This window comes from Rhagoletis zephyria, unplaced genomic scaffold (genome assembly GCF_001687245.7).
Source record: "Rhagoletis zephyria isolate East Lansing unplaced genomic scaffold, Rhagoletis_zephyria_1.1 Rzeph_scaffold_01073, whole genome shotgun sequence".
Classification (NCBI taxonomy): domain Eukaryota; kingdom Metazoa; phylum Arthropoda; class Insecta; order Diptera; family Tephritidae; genus Rhagoletis; species Rhagoletis zephyria.
In genome coordinates, this window is record NW_016158157.1 from 18732 (window position 1) to 23168 (window position 4437).

Sequence of the window (4437 nt, forward strand, 5' to 3'; positions counted from 1 at the left end):
GTTTGTGATAATTCACTGTGAATATTTGAGGTTGTTTTATATGATTTATATGTTTGTTTGAGTAGTTTTTTAAAGTCTTCAAATGTAGTAGGCTTGGCTTCTGTCAGAATTTTATTTTTTACTTTTTCTGATAGCTTTGTAGCTAAAACGAATTTAATTAATAATTGTTTCTGCTGCTCATTCTCTAAGGTGTCGTGATAGAATTCAATTAAACCAAGGTAATTTTTTACTTCAAGATAATCCCCTTGAAATTCCGGAATTAGCTTGGAAGCAGTTACTAAATCAAATTTTGACATTTTTGCTTTAACTTCGTCAACTTTGTGTTTTAAAAGTAATTTTATTCTTCCTAAAAGCAAATCAAATTCATACTCCTCCTCTTTTTTTACTATTTTCTGTCGTACATTTAATAAGTCCTTTAAAGTCTTGTCTATGTATTCGTCTGTATAAGTTCTGTTTGGACTCTTTTTTAAATTCGCAAGTATCTTCGAAGCATATTCTATTTCCATTCATTTATTATGTATAATTTTCATTTATGATAGATGTTATTTTTAAATATTTATTTTATTTAACATTTCACCAAAACATCCCTGATAAAGGCATATTGTAACAAACTTTTTCATCTTCATTTAAGTAAAATTTAATTGTTATTATTTTAAAATTTTATTTTATTTTTTTTTACACTATTATTTAAATTCATATTTTTAATTATTTGTTTTTTAACATAAGTCTTACAATGCTTATTTATAAAATATATGATTACAATTAATATAAAAACAATCGAAATAAATGCTATTATATTATTTATTAAAAGGTTGTTGCTGCTGCTGCTATTGTTGATATTGTTGTTATTGTTGTTCATGGTGATTTTCTTCTGCTGTTCATTGGCTTTTGGAAGTACAATTGTCCAAACCATGCCTCAGTTGTTATGTTTATTTTTCTTTAATTCTATCAGTTCCGCAATTAGTTTTCGTTTGTTCTCTCCAGTGGCTAATGGAATTACCCTGTGAAGCTCACCAATCTTCCTTCGTAGTTTCACCGCCTTACCTCCTCTGGTTTTTCGTTTTGGTGCACTATGCTCTGTGCTATCATTTTTAATCTGTCTTTTTCTGTAAGCTTCTATTGTTAGTGGCTTAGGTCCAGCCGTGAGCGGAGTTGGGACGTATTTTGATATTGGTGTGGATGACGTTGTCGTCAGTGCTTCAGGGACATATTCATCAACTATATTTTCTTCTTCGAGGGATCTTGGGTGGTTCAGCTGTTCAAACAGGTTGTCCAGATCTTCTTTTGAATATTGCTCCGACATGAATATAATTAATTTATTTGTTTTTTAGTTTTTATTCTTTGCAGTTTGACATTTTGAAAAAATGTGAGTAAATGGAGGTTTATTTTATAAAAACAAATATTAATTACTCATATATTTATTCATAACTAGGTTAAATCATAAAAATGCAACGCAAAACAGCATTCTTCCAATAACAGAAATGCTACAACTGCAGATGTCGTTTTGTGCCAATTTGGCAGGATCGCCATGTTAAGTTTGGTTTTTGATTCATTTCCCTTTTTTTTAGTATTTTAACTTTTGGCTTTTAAGCGAGCCACGCTAAAAGGATGATGGCCTCAAGGCCTATTTTTATTGATGAGACAAGTTAGAAAAACGAGGCAATGCTGCCGATTCTTGATTCAAAACAAGTCTGTTTATTTCAGTGCACAAACAATGCTTTTATAATAAATTTTACATTTCTCCTTAAATCTAAGACACTCCCACTTTTCAGTTACTTTTCCAACATTTTCATATTGTGACCAATCATAATTTATTTTTTTTTTTTTTTTTTTGTAGTTTTGCATTTTCTAAATGTTCTTGTAGTAAAGTCTCATTGCTTTTCTTTTACTCTAATTCAATTTATATTGACTTCTCATATATTGAGAAATATCAATTGTGAAACCAATCGTTTCACAGTTGCTCTACAGAGTTCATCGTCTTCAGAAAATACAACATTACAAATGTCTTCACAAAAATGACCCACATGTGCAAGCTGCAATTTGATCGTTTCTACAAAGCAAGTGGCCGCTAACGCTTTGCCCAATTTGTGACATATATATGAGTCATAACTCTTTTTTGCTTGCATTCTTGTTATATAATATTGCAGTCACATGTGTGTTTACATTACTGACCTTACTTACTAATTATTTGTAGACACACAACATGGGAATGAAATAGTGCTATACAAGTTTGTCAAATTTACAAACATAAACAGTGTGGTCTTGTCTTCACATCTGATGATATAAAGTTGAATATTTATAAGGTTGTTGGGCGATTATATACAATTGGAATTTTTACTTGTAAATTAACCGGAAGTCCAGTGTCTTCATCTTCCGTCTTTTCTTTATTCTTATTCAGGGATGCATTTACATTATTATTATAATAACAAAATTCAGGGTTGTTATATTAATATTATGATCACATATAAAGGGGTTAGCAATAAATCTGCGTTAACTAAACTACCCGTCCACATATAGGAGATTGGCTGCGAAATTGGCAATCAGCTGTCAAGATTATTTTGACAAGTTTTTTGTTCATGGACTTTAGTTTGGTGGAACAGAATGCTTTCAATTGCACTTAGTGGTTTACAAGCATCAGCATTTTTATACGTTGATGATATAATAGTTTTTGGAGCTAGTTTAAAAGAACACAATAAGAATATTGTAGAAGTTTTTAAAAGGTTACGTAAATATAATTTAAAATTGAATCCANCTTATTATAAAATATAATAAAGAATTTCACATGCGTATTGCTGCCATAATTTTTTTCGATCTCAGTAGCCGCCTTTTTCGGATCTCTTCCAACTGCCTATTACTGGCAGCCAATTGCGCAATTAACTGAACTATTGCATCTTTTTGCCTTCTTTCCATATCGTTAATAATTAATTATAATTCAGCAAACGAAAAACACTTAAATGTTCCACCAAACTAAAGTCCATGAACAAAAAACTTGTCAAAATAATCTTGACAGCTGATTGCCAATTTCGCAGCCAATCTCCTATATGTGGACGGGTAGTTTAGTTAACGCAGATTTATTGCTAACCCCTTTATATGTGATCATAATATTAATATAACAACCCTGAATTTTGTTATTATAATAATAATGTAAATGCATCCCTGAATAAGAATAAAGAAAAGACGGAAGATGAAGACACTGGACTTCCGGTTAATTTACAAGTAAAAATTCCAATTGTATATAATCGCCCAACAACCTTATAAATATTCAACTTTATATCATCAGATGTGAAGACAAGACCACACTGTTTATGTTTGTAAATTTGACAAACTTGTATAGCACTATTTCATTCCCATGTTGTGTGTCTACAAATAATTAGTAAGTAAGGTCAGTAATGTAAACACACATGTGACTGCAATATTATATAACAAGAATGCAAGCAAAAAAGAGTTATGACTCATATATATGTCACAAATTGGGCAAAGCGTTAGCGGCCACTTGCTTTGTAGAAACGATCAAATTGCAGCTTGCACATGTGGGTCATTTTTGTGAAGACATTTGTAATGTTGTATTTTCTGAAGACGATGAACTCTGTAGAGCAACTGTGAAACGATTGGTTTCACAATTGANTTTTTGACAACAGACGCTTCAAATTCAAGGAGAAATCGGTAGTGATAAACCCATAGCATTTGCTAGTAAATCATTAAATAAATATGAAATAAACAAAGCGATAATAGAAAAAGAGTTGCTAGCCATTCATTGGGGAATAAATCATTTCAGACCATATTTGTATGGTAAAAGATTTATAGTGTATACAGATCATAGACCATTAGTTAGTTTATTTACCCATAAGAACCCATCATCTAAATTAACTAGGATAAGAATAGATTTAATGGATTATGATTTTGACATTATATTTAAGCAAGGTAAAATGAATACCAACGCCGATGCGTTGTCAAGAATAGTTTTAAACTCGGAGAAATTAAAAGACATGGTACCAACAAATAATATTAATGTGTTAACACGAGGAATGAAAAATAAATTGACAGATAATAAAGAAGAAGAAAGACCCGCGGACACTTTACCATTGGAGACTGATCATCTTCATATATGGGAGTGTATTTCAATATCTGATATTAGAGAAGTAAAAAAATGAAAATTTGAGAATAAAGATAAAACTAAAACTGGCCAAAAAATTTAGTTTAATGAATTTAAAAATGAGTTACATGTTAGATACAATCATAAGACATTATCAGAGTTAAAATTNTGCCCATAGTCCTCCATGCATTTTATATGGGGAAAAACTTTTCGTGGAAATGGTCTAGAATTTTTAAAAATCAATATTTTTCTATCGGAAAACTCTGTTTATCTGCAGGAGATCCCCAGTAATAATACCCAGTTGTTAATTTAACCATTTTTTCATCGCAACTATAATTTATATG

The 4437-nt window shown here is 30.6% G+C and overlaps 1 protein-coding gene across 1 annotated transcript in view; it reads right to left on the minus strand.

Annotated features, from left to right (window-relative positions):
• LOC108362696 (NADH dehydrogenase [ubiquinone] 1 beta subcomplex subunit 2, mitochondrial-like) overlaps positions 1-4437 on the minus strand; it is a 59862-nt gene that overhangs the window by 10022 nt on the left and 45403 nt on the right. The window lies entirely within an intron of this gene.